The sequence below is a fragment of the Muntiacus reevesi genome, chromosome 1, assembly GCF_963930625.1.
Source record: "Muntiacus reevesi chromosome 1, mMunRee1.1, whole genome shotgun sequence".
Classification (NCBI taxonomy): Eukaryota; Metazoa; Chordata; class Mammalia; order Artiodactyla; family Cervidae; genus Muntiacus; species Muntiacus reevesi.
The window spans coordinates 153,866,470-153,886,476 of record NC_089249.1 but is presented as its reverse complement, the minus strand read 5'-3'; the positions used below and the strand labels follow the sequence as shown (position 1 = coordinate 153,886,476).

General features: G+C 41.8%; 1 non-coding gene and 1 pseudogene across 1 annotated transcript; both read left to right on the top strand.

Moving 5' to 3' along the window:
* Positions 1-12,817: 12,817 nt before the first annotated feature.
* Positions 12,818-12,924, top strand: LOC136156671 (U6 spliceosomal RNA). The gene has a single exon (XR_010661160.1). It is a non-coding gene; the product is annotated as a U6 spliceosomal RNA (small nuclear RNA).
* Positions 12,925-14,241: 1,317 nt separating this feature from the next.
* Positions 14,242-19,803, top strand: LOC136149680 (serine/threonine-protein phosphatase 1 regulatory subunit 10 pseudogene; annotated as a pseudogene).
* Positions 19,804-20,007: the final 204 nt, after the last annotated feature.

Sequence of the window (20,007 nt, the reverse complement as noted above, 5' to 3'; positions counted from 1 at the left end):
ATACATGTTGTTCTTTCGAAACATCCCACCCTCACCTTCTCCCACAGAGTTCAAAAGTCTGTTCTGTACTTCTGCGTCTCTTCTTCTGCCCTGCATATAGGGCCATCATTACCATCTTTCTCTTCACTCTCCGCTTTCACTTTCATCTAGAGGCTCTTTAGTTCTTCTTCATTTTCAGACATAAGGGTGGTGTCATCTGCATATCTGAGGTTATTGATATTTCTCCTGGCAATCTTGATTCCAGCTTGTGCCTCATTCAACCCAGTGTTTCTGCATATAAGTTAAATAAGCAGGGTGGCAGTATACAGCCTTGACGTATTCCTTTCCCCATTTGGAACCAGTCTATTTTTCCATGTCCAGTTCTAACTGTTGCTTCTTGACCTGCATACAGATTTCTCAGGAGGCAGGTAAGGTGGTCTGGTATTCCCATCTCTTTAAGAGTTTTCCACAATTTGTTGTGATCCACACAGCCAAAGGCTTTGAAGTAGTCAATAAAGCAGAAGTAGATGTTTTTCTGAAACTCTTTTGCTTTTTCAATGACCCAACAGATGTTGGCAATTTGATCTCTGGTTCTTCTGCCTTTTCTAAAACCAACTTGAACATCTAGAAGTTCATGGTTCATGTATTGTTGAAGCCTGGCTTGGAGAATTTTAAGCATTACTTTGCTAGCCTTTGATATGAGTGCAATTGTGTGGTAGTTTGAACGTTCTTTGGCATTACCTTTCTTTGGGATTGGAATGAAAAATGACCTTTCCCAGTCCTGTGGCCATTGCTAAGTTTTCCAAATTTGCTGGCATATGGAGTACAGTATTTTAACAACATGATCTTTTAGGATTTAAAATAGCTTAGCTGAAATTCTATCACCTTCACTAGCTTTGTTTGTAGTGATGCTTCCTAACGCCCACTTGACTTCGCATTCCAGGATGAAGGTGAGTGATCACACCATCATGGTTATCTGGGTCATGAAGATATTTTTTGTATAGTTCTTCTATGTTTTCTTGCCACTTCTTCTTAATATCTTCTGCTTCTGTTAGGTCCATACCATTTCTGTCCTTTATTGTGCTCATCATTGCATGAAATGTTCCCTTGGTATTATAAGCATGTTCCCTTGGTATTATATTATTCCCTTGGTTCCCTTGTTTCCTTGATAATATATGTACAACATCATGATGTTGTATAGCAGAAACTAACACAGCATTATAAAGCAATTATATTCCAATAAAAAAGTGGGGGATCGTAGGATGACCACTGTTTAGCATGTACAAAAATTCAAAGAGAATGAAGGGCTCCAGAACTTATGTCTTCAGGAAAATAAATGGAACAGATAAATTATCTGATATACTTGATAATGTAGAAACTAATGATACAGAGAACTAAACAGATGAAAAAACTATTAATATCTCCAGTAAGAAAAGTATGTACAAGACAGGAAATATAGTACACTTAGCTTAGCAGTAGGACTTCCCTGGTGGCTCAGACTGTAAAGTGTCTGCCTACAATGTGGGAGACCCGGGTTCAATCCCTGAGTCGGGACGATCTCCTGGAGAAGGAAATGGCAACCCACTCTAGTATTCTTGCCTGGAAAATCCCACAGATGGAGGAGCCTGGTAGGCTACAGTCCATGGAGTCACAAAGAGTTGGACACAACTGAGCGAATTCACTTTCACTTGGCTTAGCAATAGCCAATACTTACAATAATTCAAAAACTGAATTTTGATTTAGTCAAAAGTTATATATTAACTATATAAGGGAGAGGAAAATAGGTGTCTAGGGTGATAGAAGAGATGAATACTCATCTTCCACAGTAGGGATTTGAAAGAAAGTGACTAAAGCTGATAAATCAAAAAGAATCAGTATAAGTTGAAATTCCTTTTTTTTTAAAATCATATGTTTATGTGCTGACTGCAAGTTACTTAACAAATATTTACCTATGTGTTTGGTGTCTTGCCGGGCACTGAAGAGAAATAAATAAGCAGAATAAAAGCTTTACCGGTAAAGAAATAGCTCAGAGCACAGGTGAGGGAAAAGATAAATAACCAAGTAGCTATTAAATAGATGAAAAGTGCTATAATAGAGAAATATGGAGGGCATTATGGGAGAAGAAAGGAGTGCATTGCTAGCTTTGCCTTGGAAGAGGTGTATCTGAGCTGCTTCACAGAGGAGGAAAAGGGAAGGGAGAGCTGTTCAGATAAATGGAATTGATGTGAAAAGAGTTGGAGGTACCAGCAAATTTCCTTTGTCATGTCTGTTAAGGCTAGAAGATAGGATGTGTAGAATCTGGACTTCCTCATTGTTCAGTTTTATTTGGGTCAGGTCAAGTTTAGGGGCATTCTGTGGACATTTTCAAATCTCAGAAAGGTACCTGCGTTAAAATCCAGCTGATGTCCTGTCTTTGAGGTAGAAAGAAGGTACATAGCTATAGATGGCACAGTGTCATAAATAGGAAGGCCAGGAAAACACTAAAGTGTTCGAAGTTTTTTGGTACATATATCCTTTTACAGTCTCTGTGTCCGATTTGCCCTGTGTAGAAGACCACTGAACTGTAAGCAGAGTTTCTGACTTTCCAAATATGCTTTCATCCAAGCCTCTCCAAGCAAAACTGGCAGCATTTAATCATCTTTCAAAATATTATGCCTGTTGGTAAATAGACATTAGCTATAAGAATAAGCACTAGTCCACATGTTCCTTGGTTCCCTTTCCTCCATCCTCACTATAATCATCCCAGTTTAGGTGTTGATATCAGACATGGCACCTGATTCCTGACTCCCTTCTCTTTGCCTCCAGCCTCGTCCATTCCGTCCGTTTCTCCTTGGCACCAGATTAACTCTTTCTGAAACACAGACCTAATCATGGCATTCCTTTGATTAAAAAAAAGAACAAGAAAGAAAAGCAACTTTAATGCCTCCCCATAGCCTACAAGATCAAGTCAAAACTCTTCTGTCTAGCTTCCAGGCCTTCTATTACCTGGCCACAAACTACATTTCTAGCACCCTCTTCTATCATTCTTCTTTCATCATCTCCCTCTACTTCCTACCACACACACACATGCACAATGTTCTTTCTCTAAATTTCCCTAAACTCTGAAATCCTATTCTTAGAACATGGTGAACTTTCATGCCGTCAAGTATTGGCATGTGTTTTTCCTCTCTTAAATGTCCTTTGGCATAGGAATCCTCTTATCTTAAGGCCTAGTTCAAATGTCTCTACTTATGGTTAAGAGCTTGATGTCTGATTCACCAGGATCTAACCCAGGATTACTAAATGTGTGACTTGAACAAGTTACCTAAGTTCTCTTTGCTTTAGAAATAAAAGTGGAAAATAATAGTACCTGCTTCACAGGGTGAGATATCAATAGCACATGTAAAACACTTAGAACAATGGCAGATACATAGTTTGAGCTCAATGAATGTTAGCTCCAGTCTAAAATAATAATAAATGAATAATTAATAAACAAAATTAAGCATCCTCTTTTCTAAGAAACTTTATTCATTTATCCAAGGAAAATTGATCATTTCTTCAATTTCCCCTAAGGAAAATTAATCATAAGCAATGCATATTGCCTGTGACATTTACTTTCACATTACTTCTATTTTATATAGTATCAGTCATATAGAATATATTCAAAATGATTTTTAAAATAAAGTAATATTAACTTCTTAAGTTTTTTAAAATATTGTTTCAAAGCTGTTAGATATGGTTTCATATCCTAGATCAGCCACCTTACTAATAATGTGATCTTGTGTGTGTGCTCAATCGCTTCAGTTGTGTCCAACTCTTTACGACCCTATGGACTGTAGCCCGCCAGGCTCCTCTGTCCATGGGATTCTCCAGGCAAGAATACAGGAGTGGGTTTCCATGCTCTCCTCCAGGGGATCTTCCTGACCCAGGGATCGAACTCATGTCTCCTGCATTGCAGGTGGGTCCTTTACCCACCGAGCCACCTGGGAAGCCCAATGTGATCTTGGGCAAGTGACAAAACCTCAGTTTCTATGTGTATAAAAAGAAGAAAAACATCATTTATCAGACAGAGGATTCAATGGCAATTTTCCTTCAGAGGTTCCAGGGTCTGTAGACAAAGCCTAAAACTTTCAGCTAGGTACACAAGTCTTTCCACCATCTGGCCTTTGTTTACCTTTCCAGCTTTGTCTGCCACACTCTTCCTTGTACTTGCTACTTCAAAGATTCTAAAATGCTTGCATTTCAGGTTTGTCCAGGTTTTTGCATTTTTGTACATGCTGTTCATTCTGTCTGAAGTGTCCTTCCCTTCCCTTCTGCTTACCTAGTTCTTCATCCTTCAAAACTCATTGAAATATTTATTGAGTACCTAACAATATATGTTCTGTGTTCCTCTGGTCATTCTACAGATGTCTAAATGCCATTTGGTGTAGTCCAACTGCCTTCAACTGCATCCAAAATGAAAATCAGAGCTATTGAGACTCTTAGAGTTCACCTAACCTAACTCAACACTGCCCAAGCTGAACAAGTAGTTCTAGAGAGAAGAGACTGACTCAAGGTCATGGAGATCTCAGTTATTTACTGCCGTGTAACAGTAATTATCCCAGAGTTCAGCAGCTTAGATAACAACCATTTTATTATTTCTCATAATTTTGTGAGTCAGGAATCCAGTCAGAGCTAGGATAGTTGCTTATTCTTCTCCACATGGAGTCAAGTGAGATCACGCAGTGATATTCTTTAGGCTTCACTCAATGCCTTGAACCTTGGCTTCATTTGGCCCCCTCTTCCCTTCCAGAAAGGCTTCCCTTGGTAGCTTAGCTGGAAAGAATCTGCCTGCAATGCAGAACACTCCAGTTCGATTCCTGGGTCAGGAAGATCCCCTGGAGAAGAGAGAGGCTACCCACTCCAGTATTCTTGAGCTTGCTTGGTGGTTCAGCTGGTAAAGAATTTGCCTGCATTGCAGTAGACCTGGGTTCAATCCCTGGGTTGGGAAGATCCCCTGACAAGGGAAAGGCTACCCACTCCAGTATTCTGGCCGGGAGAATTCCATGGGGTTACAAAGAGTCAGACATCCACTTTCACTTTCCCTTTCAGATAGTTTCAATGTGATCTCTTTGCTAGTGTACGTGCTAAGTCACTTCAGTTGTGTTTGACTCTTTGAGACCCTGTGGACTGTAGTCCTATAGCCTCCTCTGTCCAGGGGCTTCTCTAGGCAAAAATACTGGAGTAGGTTGCCATTCCCTTCTCCAGGGGATCTTCCCTATCCAGGGATGGAAACGGAGTCTCCTGCGGCTCCTGCATTGCAGGCAGATTCTTTACCACTGAGCCACCAGGGAAGCCCAAATAATAAAGGCATCTCGTACATGCTAAGTCACTTCAGTCAGAGTACATGGAATCTTAGGGCTTAAAGAGAAAATGTTCCCAAAAGACAAGAAGTGGGAATTACCAGCCTCTTAAGACTTGGGCTTGGAAACTAGCACAGTGTCACCTCCGCAGTATCCTCTTGTTCAAAACAATCATACAGCCCATCCAAACTCCAGGGGAGGACACACAGACCCCATCTGTCACTGGGAGGAGGATCAAAGAATTTACAGCCATCTTTAATCTGTTACCATCTGCCCTCTGGCCACAAATTATTTACATTCTTCCCACAGCACAATACATTCACCTCCTCAAAGGACCTGCCCCTCCAAACTCAGCCTATTATAGCATCAGACTCAGGGTCAACGTCCATGATCTCATCATCTGAATAAGTTCCAGGCGTGGATGAATATCCTCAGATGTAGTTCCTGGGGTGTAGTTTCTTTAGCATTGTTCTTTTCCATTGAAGATCTCTGAACAAAAAGTTACCTTCCCCATATACACCCAACTATTGATTACAATGGTGAGCAGGCATTAAGTAACTGCTGTAGACAGTCTGTTCAAAAGAGGGTGGTGGTTTTGGCGGTAGAAGGAATAGAAGTACAAAGCAGTCACTGGTGCTTAGAAATTCTGAAATCTAGCCAAACACTTGATGCCAGTTCTTTAATTAAGGCCTACTTCTGCTCCCTGGGAATGAGTCTCTGTGACTTTTGGTTCTGCCCTCTGAGTCACCCTTCTTTTTCCACAAGAAATAGCCCATTTTTATAGTTGAATAGTTTTTTCAGCCTGCTCTCTGCCTATAGTAGACTGGGAGTCCAAAGACCTCTTTTCATTTCATACTGTCTCTGTCAGTTTCAGGCCAAGCTAACGTAATCCTTTTAAAATTTGGGGGATTTCCTGTGTATCGAATTATACTCTACTCCATTATCCAAAACACACACACACAAATCTTTCAGATAGTATTTCTCGACCTTGGTCCCCCTGTGAACCTGCGGTGGAATGACACCCTTAAGACTCTAAGAAACCCTACTGTTTAATACGGAGTATCCATAAGGCACAGCATTGAGATCCTCAGAAAAAATTTGTTTCCACTAAGAATAACTTTGAAAGCATCTATGAGACACTGCCTTAAATCTTTCTGACCTACACTGTTGGTGAGAATGTAAATTGGTGCAGCCATATGGAAAACAGTATTGAGTTTCCTCAAAAAAATAAGAATAGAACTATAATATGATCCAGCTAGTCTACTTCTGGGTATATATCCAAAGAATGTGATAACAGTAATTAGAAAAGATATACATACCCCTATGTTCACCATAGCATTATATACAAGAGCTAAGATATGGAAACAATCTAAGTGCCCATCAACTGATGAATGGGTAAAGAAGATGTGGTATGTATGTGTATACATACACACAGACTTGCACACACACAGATGAACACACACATAGAAACACTACTCAGCCATAAAAAGATGAAACCTGCCATTTGCCATAACATGGGTGAATCTTGAGGGTATTAGGCCAAGTGAAATAAGTTAGAGAAAGACAAATACTTTACGATTTCATTCATATGTGGCGTATAAAAAAATAAAACTAAACAAAAACAAACACATATGTACAGAGACCAAAGCAGTGGTTTCCAGAGAGGAAGTGGGGTGGGGAGGGTGAAATGAGTAAAAGGGATCAACTATATGGTGATAAATGGAAACTAAACTTTTGATAAGCATGCTGTAGTGTATATAGAAGTTGAAATATAATGCTGGACACATGACTGTTACAAACCAATGTTACTTCAATTAAAACATATCTTTCTGAAGTCTTAACAAAAGATATTACAGTTGCATCTTTGACTTGTTTTTACCTGGTGATGTCATTTTGTCGGCAATACCTTAGATTCGATTTTTACCATGAGGCCATTCTTTACTTTTGAGATTCTTGTGCTGCTTGGAAATACTATCCTGGGTTCTTCTTTAGTTTACTTCTCTCTTCTCATATTTAATTATAAATAGCTACAAGAAGCCAGTTGACACTTTGGACTTTCTGTCTAGAAACTCCCCAACTAGATCCTCAGTTCATTAGGTACCTTTCTATTTTCCATGTTACCATAGGTAACCTTGTTGTCAAACCTTCCTCTGGTTTCCAATAACAATTTCTTGACTGTTCTGAAAGTGATCTCCAACACCTCCTCCAGATCTTTCTAGCTTTCACTAACAGACTCCTCAAGGTCCTTCAAGTCCCTACCCATTTCCCAGTCTCAAAATTAATGTCACATATTTGGGGTTTGGGTTACAGAAGTGCCCAATTACCAGTTATCAACTTCTATTGTGGTTACCAGTTGTTCCCTAACCAACTGTCCCAAAGCTTAGTAACTTAAAAAAAAAATCATTTTCTCTCTCAATTTTGTGTGTCAATATTTGAGGTAAGGCTTGAATGACCAGTTCTTCAGCCCCATATGAAATAAACTGGGGTCAGCTGATGGTATTCAGCTGGCAGTTGAGCTGATCTGAAGGATCCAAGATAGCTTCACTCACATGACTGAGACATTATCAAGGCTAGACTATCCTTCTCTTGAAAGCCTTCTCTTTGTCCCACTCTTGAAGGCTGGGCTCATTCAGGCCCTTCTCTTCTGCAGGTAGTCTCAAAGCCTGTTCATGAAGCATGTCCAGAAGGGTTGTCAAACATCTTATATGACACCCAAGAAATTCAAGAATCAGTTTTCCAAGAAAAAGGAAGTGGAAGTTTCTAGTTTTTTAGTCCTGGGCTTGGAACTGTCAATTTCTGCCATATTTTACTTATTAGCTAGAGAAAGGCAATGCCAAAGAATGCTCAAACTACCGCAAAATTGCACTCATCTCACACGCTAGTAAAGTAATGCTCAAAATTCTCCAAGCCAGGTTTCAACAATACATGAACCAAGAACTTCCAGGTGTTCAAGCTGGTTTTAGAAAAGGCAGAGGAACCAGAGATCAAATTGCCAACATCCGTTGAATCATAGAAAAAGCAAGAGAGTTCCAGAAAAACATATATTTCTGCTTTATTGACTATGCCAAAGCCTTTGACTGTGTGGATCACAATAACCTGTGGAAAATTCTGAAAGAGATGGGAATACCAGACCACCTGACCTGCCTCTTGAGAAATCTGTATGCAGATCAGGAAGCAACAGTTAGAACTGGACATGGAACAATAGATTGGTTCCAAATCGGAAAAGGAGTACGGCAAGGCTGTATATTGCCACCCTGCTTATTTAACTTCCATGAAGAGTACATCATGAGAAACGCTGGGCTGGATGAAGCACAAGCTCGAATCAAGATTGCCAGGAGAAATATCAACAACTTCAGACATGCAGATGACACCAGCCTTATGGCAGAATGTGAAGATGAAGCCTCTTGATGAAAGTGAAAGAAAAGAGTGAAAAAGTTGGCTTAAAGCTCAACATTCAGAAAACTAAGATCATGGCATCCAGTCCCATCATTTCATGGCAAATAGATGGGGAAACAGTGGAAACAGTGTCTGACTTTATTTTTTGGGCTCCCAAACCACTGCAGATGGTGACTGCAGCCATCAAATTAAAAGACGCTTACTCCTTGAAAGAAAAGTTATGACCAAACTAGACAGCATATTAAAAAGCAGAGACATTACTTTGCCAACAAAGGTCCGTCTAGTCAAGGCTATGGTTTTTCCACTAGTCATGTATGGATGTGAGAGTTGGACTGTAAAGAAAACTGAGCACCGAAGAATTGACGGTTTTGAACGGTGGTGTTGGAGAAGACTTTTGAGAGTCGCTTGGACTGCAAGGAGATCCAATCAATCCATCCTAAAGGAGATCAGTCCTGGGTGTTCATTGGAAGGACTGATGCTGAAGCTGAAACTCCAGTACTTTGGCCACCTCATGCGAAGAGTTGACTTATTGGAAAAGACCCTGATGCTGGGAGGGATTGGGGGCAGGAGGAGAAGGGGATGACAGAGGATGAGATGGCTGGATGGCATCACCGACTCAATGGACATGAGTTTGAGTAAACTCCAGGAGTTGGTGATGGACACAGAGGCCTGGCATACTGCAGTTCATGGGGTCTCAAAGAGTCGGACACGACTGAGTGACTGAACTGAACTGAACTGAACTGACTGAAAGCAGTTACAGAGTCTGCTCAGATTCAAAGCGAAAGGATATGAACATCATCTCAATAGAGGGAGCAGCAAAGAATTTGTGGTCATATTTAATCTGCCACATAAAGAAAGTTAACAGCAAAACAAACAGTTTAATCCAGATCTTCTGCCTCCAGATGCATGCATAAGTCATAGCACTCATTCATTCAATCATGATTCAGCGAGCATTTCTGAAATGTCCCTGTCTGTTAGATACCATATTAGATGCTGAGACAGGATGTAAACATTGAAAAGGTATAAACTGTATTCTAGAAAAGCCCATAGTCTAATGAGATCAGTAGATATGTTAACAAATAATGCTAGATGCTATTAGAAAATGAAATTGTTAGTTGCTCAGTCATTTGTCCAATTCTATGAGACTTCATAGACTGTAGCCCGCTAAGCTCTTCTGTTTATGGAATTCTCCAGGCAAGGATACTGGAGTGGGTTGCCATTCTCTTCTCCAGGGAAGAATCTGGGTCTCCTGCAGGTTATTTTCCATCTTAGCCACCAGGGAAGCCAGATGCTGTTAGAGAGTTATGCCAAATGTTGAGGGAACACCGAAGAGGGAGGAAATATCTATAGTGGGGTAGAGGAAGTATCAGCAGGCCTCCTAGAGAAGTGACTTTAGAGCTGAGTTTTGTTTTGTTTTATTTTAAAGTCTTCTTTTTTTCTAAAGCCTCCTCAGACAATCATTTTGCCCTTTTGCATTTCTTTTTCTTGGTTATGGTCTTGATCTCTGCCTCCTGTACAATGTCACGAACCTCTGTCCATAGTTCTTCAGGCACTCTGTCTATCAGATCTAATCCTTTGAATCTATTTGTCACTTTCACTATATAATCATAAGGGATTTGACTTAGGTCATACCTGAATGATCTAGTAGTTTTCCCTACTTTCTTCAATTTAAGACTGAATTTGGCCATAAGGAGTTCATGATCTGAGCCACAGTCAGCTCCCGGTCTTGTTTTTGCTTACTGTATAGATAGCTTCTCCATCTTTGGCTGCAAAGAATATAATCGATCTGATTTTAGTATTGACCATCTGAAGATGTCGATGTGTAGAGTCATCCCTTGTGTTGTTGGAAGAGGGTGTTTGCTATGACCAGTGTGTTCTCTTGGCAAAACTCTGTTAGCCTCTCTTCATTCTTTCTGAAATTATTTCTCCACTGATCTCCAGTAGCATATTGAGCACCTACGATCATGGAATCTGGTCCCATCACTTCATGGCAAATAGATGTGGAAACAGTGGAAACAGTGGCTGACTTTATTTTTAGGGGATCCAAAATCACTGCAGATGTTGATTGCAGCCATGAAGTTAAAAGGCACTTACTCCTTGGAAGGAAAGTTATGACCTGCTTCATTCTGTACTCCAACGACAAATTTGCCTGTTACTCCAGGTATTTCTTGACTTCCTATTTTTGCATTCCAGTCCCCTATAATGAAAAGGACATCTTTTTTGGGTGTTAGTTCTAAAAGGTCTTGTAGGTCTTCATAGAAACCATTCAACTTCAGCTTCTTCAGCAATATTGGTTGGGTCATAGACTTGGATTACTGTGATACTGAATGGTTTGCCTTGGAAATGAACAGAGATCATTCTGTTGTTTTTGAGATTGCATCCAAGTACTGCATTTTGAACTCTTTTGTTGACTGTGATGGCTACTCCATTTCTTCTAAGGGATTCGTGCCCACAGTAGCAGATATAATGGTCATCTGAGTTAAATTCACCCATTCCAGCCCATTTTACTTCACTGATTCCTAAAATGTCAGTGTTCACTCTTGCCATCTCCTGGTTGACCACTTCCAATTTACCTTGATTGATGGACTTAACATTGCAGGTTCCTACGTAATATTGTTCTTTAAAGCATTGCACTTTACTTCCATCACCAGTCACATCCACAGCTGGGTGTTGTTTTTGCTTTGGCTCCCTCTCTTCATTCTTTCAGGAATTATTTCTCCACTGATCTCCAGTAGCTTATTGGGCACCTACCAATCATGGAATCTGGTCCCATCACTTCATGGCAAACAAATGTGGGAACAGTGGAAACAGGGGCTGACTTTATTTTTGGGGGCTCTAAAATCATTGCAGATGCTGATTGCAGTCATGAAATTAAAAGACGCTTACTCCTTGGAAGGAAAGCTATGACCAATCTAGACAGCATATTAAAAAGCAGAGACATTACTTTGTCAATTAAGGTCCATCTAGTCAAGACTATGGTTTTTCCAGTAGTCATGTATGCATGTGAGAGTTGGACTATAAAGAAAGCTGAGCGCCAAAGAATTGATGCTTTTGAACTGTGGTATTGGAGAAGACTCTTGAGAACCCCTTGGACTGCAAGGAGATCCAACCAGTCCATCCTAAAGGAGATCAGTCCTGGGTGTTCATTGGAAGGACTGATGCTGAAGCTGAACTCCAATACTCTGGCCACCTGATGTGAAGAGCTGACCCATTTGAAAAGACACTGATGCTGGGAAAGATTGAGGGCAGGAGGAGAAGGGGACGACAGAGGATGAGATGGCTGGATAACATCACTGACTCAATGGACATGGGTTTGGGTAGATTCCGGCAGTTGGTGATGGACAGGGAGGCCTGGTGTGCTGCAGTTCATGGGGTCACAAAGAGTCAGACACAACTGAGCAACTGAACTGAACTGAACTGACATGGGGAGTTCATCTTTCAGTGTCCTCTCTTTATGCATTTTCATACTGTTCATGGGGTTCTCAAGGCAAGAATATATACCCATTAAAATGCAAAGTTCCAAAGAATACCAAGGAGAGATGAAAAAGCCTTCCTCAGTGATCAGTGCAAAAAAATAGAGGAAAACAACAGAGATACCAAGGAACATTTCATGCAAAAATGGGCTCAATAAAGGACAGAAATGGTACGGACCGAACAGAAGCAGAAGATATAAGAAGAGGTGGCAAGAATACACAGAAGAACTGTACAAAAAAGATCTTCATGACCCAGATAATCACGATGGTGTGATCACTCACCTAGAGCCAGACATCCTGGAATGTGAAGTCAAGTGGACGTTAGGAAGCATCACTACAAACAAAGCTAGTGAAGGTGATGGAATTCCAGTTGAGCTATTTAAAATCCCAAAAGGTGATGCTGTGAAAGTGCTGAACTCCATATGCCAGCAAATTTGGAAAACTCAGCAGTGGCCACAGGACTGGAAAAGGTCAGTTTTTATTCCAATCCCAAAGAAAGGCAATGCCAAAGAATGCTCAAACTACTGCAAAATTGCACTCATCTCACACACTTGTAAAGTAGTGGTCACAATTCTCCAAGCCAGGTTTCAACAATACATGAACTGTGAACTTCCAGATGTTCAAACTGGTTTTAGAAAAGGCAGAGGAGTGCTCGCTTCGGCAGCACATATACTAAAAATGGAACGATACAGAGAAGATTAGCATGGCCCCTGCGCAAGAATGACAGGCAAATTCATGAAGCGTTCCATATTTTTATGACAAAACCCACTTCAATATTGTAAAGTAATTAGCCTCCAACTAATAAAAATAAATGAAAAAAAAAAAAAAGGGCAGAGGAACCAGAGATCAAATTGCCAACATCCGTTGGATCATTGAAAAGCAAGAGAGTTCCAGAAAAACATCTACTTCCGCTTCACTGATTATGCTAAAACCTTTGACTGTGTGGATTGCAACAAACTGTGGAAAATTCTGAAAGAGATGGGAATACCAGACCACGTTACCTGCCTCCTAAGAAATCTGTATGCAGGTCAAGAAGTAACAGTTAGAACTGGACATGGAACAACAGACTGGCTCCAAATCAGGAAAGGAGTATGTCAAGGCTGTGTATTGTCATTCTGCTTATTTAACTTCCATGAAGAGTACATCATGTGAAATGCCAGACTGGATGAAGCACAAGCTGGAATCAGGATTTCTGGGAGAAATATCAATAACCTCAGAAATGCAGATGACACCACGTTTTTGGCAGAAAGCGAAGAAGAACTAAAGAGCCTCTTGATGAAAGTGAAAGAGAGTGAAAAAGTTGGCTTAAAACTCAACATTCAGAAAACGAAGATCATGGCATCTGGTCTCATCACTTCATGGCAAATAGATGGGAAAACAGTGGAAACAGTGACAGACTTTATTTTTGGGGTCTCCAAAATCACTGCAGATGGTGATTGCAGCCTTGAAATTAAAAGATGCTTGCTCCTTGGAAGAAAAACTATGACCAAACTAGACAGCATATTAAAAAGCAAAGACATTACTTTACCGACAAAGGTCCATCTAGTCAAAGCTATGGTTTTTCCAGTAGTCATGTATGCATGTGAGAGTTGGACTATAAAGAAGGCTGAGTGCTGAAGAATTGATGCTTTTGAATTGTGGTGTTGGAGAAGACTCTTGAGAGTCCCTTGGACTGCAGGGAGTCCAACCTATCCATCCTAAAGGAAATCAGTCCTGAATATTCATTGGAAGGACTGATGATGAAGCTAAAGCTCCAATAATTTGGTCACCTATTGCGAAGAACTGACTCGTTTTAAAAGACCCTGATGTTGGGAAAGATTGGAGGCAGGAGAAGGGGATGACAGAGCATGAGATAGTTGGATGGCATCACCAACTTGAGGGACATGAGTTTGAGCAAGCTACGGGAGTTGGTGATGGACAGTGAAGCCTGGCTTGCTGTAGTTCATGGGATCACAAAGAGTCAGACATGACTGAGTGCCTAAACTGAATTTCCTTTTTCATTACTTTGCCCAAGCATTTTATTTTTTAATTAATTTATTTTAATTGGAGAATAATTACTTTACAATATAGCGATGGTTGTTGCCATACATCAACATGAGTCAGTCACAGGTATGCATGTGTCCCCCTCATCCTGAACCCCCTTCCCACCTCCCTTTCCACCCTATCCCTCTGGGTTATCCCAGAGCACTGGCTTTGGGTGCCCTGCTTTATGCACTAAACTTGCACTAGTCATCTGTTCTACATATGGTAATGAATATGTTTCAATGGTATTCTCTCAGATCATCCCACCCATGACTTCTACTGAGTCCAAAAGTTGTTCTTTACATCTATGTCTCCTTTCCGGTCCTCCACGTAGGATCGTTGGTATCATCTTTCTAAATTCCATATATATGCATTAATATACTGTGTTTGTCTTTCTCTTTCTGACTTACTTCACTCTGTATAATAGGTTCCAGGTTCACCCACCTCATTAGAACTGACTCAAATGCATTACTCAAATGCATTCCCTTTTTATTAGAACTGAGTTTTAAAAGCTAAAGAGAATTTCCTAAGAAGACAAGACAGTGAAAGACTTTCTAGGCATGGGCTGAGAAGAGGTGGGGTGAGAGAACATGGAATGTTTGGGACACGATGAGGGGTTCACATGATTGAGGTGGATAATGTGAGTAGTAGAAACCTGAAATTATTTTAGTGTTTTTTCCTGAGGTAGTCAGAAAGGTACAGGGAGAAGGGATCGGAGACTTCATTTCAACCTAATGTTTTTCCTGTTGATTCTAAGAGTTGTGACTCCAAAGCTTTTCTTTGTTTCTATTTGCAACCCTGCCACCCCATTTCTTCATTAAATCACAGCAATAGGATTAGAGGAAGATAAGACTATTTAATGTTCTATATTTACATCCAGTAGCATTTAAACTTCTGTCTTCCAGCAAGAGTGCAAGTCTGGGTAATGGATTGTGTGTCATAAATGTTATTCATGCCTCTTCATATGATTATCTGAAGACTACATATTAAGTCCAACCTTAATCCTTACTGGAGTAGACATTGATATGGTTCAACGAAGAGGTTATTTTACTTGGCATCAGACTCCAACATGCTAAGTCAAAGACCTATTCCAGTACCCATCCCCTGCAATGCCTATGTGAAAATTAGAAAAAAGTACATCCTCTGGGTAGATACAGCCCTACACTAGGTTTCAGTGGCTTGGAGAGTAGAGCAGGGTCTGAGTTTCAGCTGCCATTTGCTTCCTGCCTCAGGCACCTTTGTGACAGGAACAAAATGTGTGACTCTATGTTCTGGCCCCTCCTGGTTATTGGTGTTCTATTGTTAAATTCAGAACACAGCCTCTGGCCACAGACCAGGGAAGTTAGTTTCTGTCCCCTTCTCCCCACATCCTTTAATTATAACATTCTGTGATTTACTGTTCAAACACTAAGCAAATCTTCCTCCTTCTGTCTTTATTTTTCTCTCTGAAAGCTCCAGAGACTGTTCCTTCCTATATGGAATATAGAGCCCCATTTGTCAGAAATAAGTTTGGCAAGCATAATACTCTATCCATACTTTCATCTGGCTCAGGAAAATGATGGGGTTTTTTAAGTTTATTTTTTCTTCAGTGCCTAAATCGTTTTGAAACACTAATACCAGAAATAAAAAGAAAGAGGGAGAGAAAACGTTGCCGACAACCCTGTCTCCTATCATAATGACTGTTTTCATTTCTCCATATAACCTCGGTGACATTGTCTCCAAGTTCCTAAATTCCAAGCTCTGTCCTCATGCATGTCATTTTTTCATTCTTTTAATGAAAGAATACATTTCATTTTATTTTCTGTGCTTTTTACTGAATAGTATTGGTCTCCCCAAATTTCATGTGTCATTCATGTATATATCCAACAAATTATACATAGTTCTTATAACTTGCCAGACTCTATTTTAGATGACAAGGATTCAGTAACGAATATGCCAAAGACCTTATCCTGTGGATTTAATTCTAGTTAAAGAGACATACAACCAACTGCATATATAGTAAAATGTCAGGTGCTATAAAGCAAATTGAAACAAGGCAAAGGAACAGAGAACAATGTTGTAGGGAGTGACCGTTTTAGAAAATGCCTCTTGGAGTAGATACACAATTACTTAATACTGACACCAAATTCAAACATTTAGATCATTGTTTCTGAGATTGCCTCAGTGAAATACATATTTATTTTTTATTAAAAGTTTCCTTTAGCATAAAACTCTGAAAGAGGACTACTAGCAGTTTTAGCTCCTGGTTTTTCCTAAAGATTATAATCACCACAATTCACACGTCAGAGGGAAAAATGTTAGCAAGAGAGAATTCTAGGAAGATAGCAAAGTAGAAAGCACCAGGATTCTATCTTCCTACCTGGCAACAACTGCACTAGCAGAATCTGCCTCATGTAACTATCTGCAACTCTGGAATCTATTGAAGACTTGCTGGCAACTTCCAGTGGAAGAATTGCTTCTGATCACAGAGGTGCAGATAAAGAGGCAGGCAATAGTCGCTGTACCTCCCACTCTGTTACAAGCCCCTCTACCCATACCACAAAATTCCAGGGGATTTAAAGGGCTGGCACTCCTATTCTCCCTCTCTTTTTCTCTGATGGAATTGAAGAGAGAAATAGAAGGCTCGACTCTAGGATTTATTTAGGGGTTTGAAATTTTCTCAAGTCGGCCATGAGGAAAAAAAAAACAAGCCACAGCAACATCTGAACCCTTGAAAAGATCCTGAGAGAAAGGGGGAAGGGAAAATAGAAGCCACCGGCCCAACCACTTATGTCTTCTGCCCCTTCCCGCCTATCTCATCCACCCTACCAGCCCACACTGCCTGGTACTTGAAATCTGTGGCTAAGGGACCATTACCACGTAACTTCAAAAATAATTAACCACCCTTCCTTCTAAAACCCACCCAAATTCACTCATTCAGCACTTACTTTTTTTAATCCACTCAGAACTTTTTTTCTATGAGCCCCCTCTCTAAATGGAGTTGGGGAGGGGAGGATGCATGCTGAGTTGGCCTTTATTTTTTTTAAGAGACTTTTTGATCCAATGAGGCCCCCCCCCCAAAATAATTGAACTTTGGGTTCTGATTGGTTGTTTTATTTATTTTTTTCCTCCAAAAGTTTAAGCTCCTCCCCACCTGAGCCTGATAAAACCTTGATCATGGCTTTGGGTCCCATAGGCCTCAAAGAGAGTCCTTTAAAAGGAAGCTGGATAGCTTCCTCAACTGAGATAGGGAACTCAAGAGTATGGATGAGATTTCAAAGATGTTCAGTCTGGTAAACGAGGCATGAAAGATGGTGAGTCACCGCACTTATTTGAATATTCTGCTACAGACTCATTCACCAGAAACATTGGTCAAGTTTATTGATGCTGGTAGTTACAAGTTTAACAATTTGCTGACAAATTAAAAAACAACCACATTCCCCTCTTGCAGCAAATCCTACTGACCCTGCAGCATCTCCACTCACTGCAGACCATCTCAAGCAGAAAAACACAGCCAAACAGATGAAGCAACTGAGCAAGTCAAGTGAGAATGAAGAGCTCTGGAAATTGGCCTCAGTCCTTATCAGCGACTAGATGACCGTCATCTGCTCCCAGAGCAGTACCCTACCCAGCCTGCTGAGAAAGATAAAAGAAACAGAAAGAAGAGGGAAAGAGTTAAACCACCCCTCCTGAGCAACTGGTGATAGAAGTAAAGCCTCAGGAGGTCCCAGGGAAGAAGAGGGAGAAGTTTAAGTCTCTTATAACCCCAGTGCCCTGTCTCACGCCAAGTTCCACTGGACTAGAGCTGGAGACCCTGTCTTTGATGACTGTGAAGAAGAATACCAGTGCAGTGGTGGTTTCTGACAAGCACAACCTTAAACCCGTCTCCCTCAAGTGTCAACACAACACCCAGTGCCACCAAAGAGATCTAAGCGAAGATCATCCTGCCACAGCCAATGGAAAGCCTGGGCTTTCTGGATGTGCTCAATTCATCTTCTGTTCCAGGCACCCAAATCAAGAAGAAGAAGGTGCTGTCACCCACCGCTGCCAAGTCAAGCCCATTTGAAGGGAAAAGAAGCCCAGAACCAAGCACAGCCGAAACTTTTTCCCCAGAGCCAGTCAGCACCTCCTTCTGAGGTTATGGACACAGAATGTCCAGAGCCCCCAGTTTCCCCTGCTGAAGTCCCAGAGCTCATGGATACCACCTCTTTGGAGCCAGGAACTCTGGATGCAAAGCCAGTTGAGAGTACCAGATAGCCTAGTCAGCTGACTTGGAAAGGCAGGAAGAGGAAAGCTGTGATGAGGCCAGAGGAGGGCAAACTGAGACAGTATGTCTGTTTTGAACTGGATGAAACTGAATGAGTAAATGTGAATAAGATTAAGGACTTTGGCAAGTCAGCTAAGTGAGAGATACCATCAGAGCAAACACATGTTTGAGATAGGCTGGCATCTGAGCCACAACACTGTGGAGGAGAAGGTGCCCTGGATGTGCACCAGGCCGCTGGTGCTGCTTTTGCCTCTCGTTATACCTGGAAGCAACAGCGGGTACATCCAGGCTGAGGAGGAGAAGGGGATCTTTCAGGAGCTCTTCCCAGACAAGGGAAGTCCTCATGAGCCTGATCCTGAGCCTTAGGAGCCTATTCCCCTCCCCTCAAACTCATCACCCTAGATGTGGATTGTTCCGTTCCATGGATGAGACCCTGGAGCCTAAGGAGCCTGTAGTTCACCTGATGGGGAAGGCAGTTTGAAGTTGCCTCCTATTATGGCCAATTTTATTGGAAGCACAGGTGCCGGGAAGAGTCCCCAGGACCCTAGAGCAGGAGACATCAATGTGCCGGAGAGCCTCTCCTCCATCATGGGTAGACCAAACAGTTGGCCCTCACAGGAAGGCCAAAGCAACCAGACTATTCAGACAAGATCAAGCAGATACTGGTGCCACCTGGGTTCAGGCCTGGTCCAATAGCCAGTGGTTTCTTACTGGAAGGCCCTGAGGGGCCAAGCATGCCGCACTTCCTCCCTGAACCTGGGAAACCTATGCCGGGCCCCCATGGAGGACCTGGGTGTCCTGGTAGCCCAGAGGGTCCACGTCCACTGTGTCCCCCACCCTCTTCCAGGTCGGGGGTGGTGATCCCTTCTGGGATGGCCCATGTGACACCACGCAGGGTGACCTGGTGTGGGGGGATCAGCATCAGGCCCTGGACCCTACCATAGAGGCCATGGTGGCCTAGGAGGAAATGAACCTTCTCTTTCTCCATTCTGAGGGGCCAGAAAAGGTCGCTCTGAAGGAGGACTCCCAAATGGAGGAGGGGACCCTGGTGGGGGTGTGGTTGGAGATGGTGGGCATCATCTCCACAAAGGCCCTGGCCATGGCATGGGGGTGAAGGCAGTGGACATTGCCCCCACAGAGGCCCTGGTGGAGGAATGGATGCTGGTGGTAGACACTGGCCCCATGAAGGCTTTGGACATGGGGGACAGACCCCATGGCCACCCCCCTCGTGATGTTCCTAATTATTGAGGCCACAACCATTGAGGGCCAGCCCCTCATGAGTACCATAGCCATGATGGCCCTGGCCATGGGAGGAATGTGGGGCCACTGAGGGCATGATGGAGGCCACAGCCATGGAAGAGACTGAAAACTTTTCTCCTAAGATCAGGAACAAGGTAAGTCTGGATACCCACTTTCAGCACTTCTATTCAACATAGTACTGGAAGTTGTAGCCAGAGCAAGTAGGGAAGAAAAAGAAATTGAAACATCCATATTGGAAAGGATGAAATAAAAATATCTCTATTTGCAGATGGTATAATCTTATATGTAGAAAATCCTAAAGATTCCACAA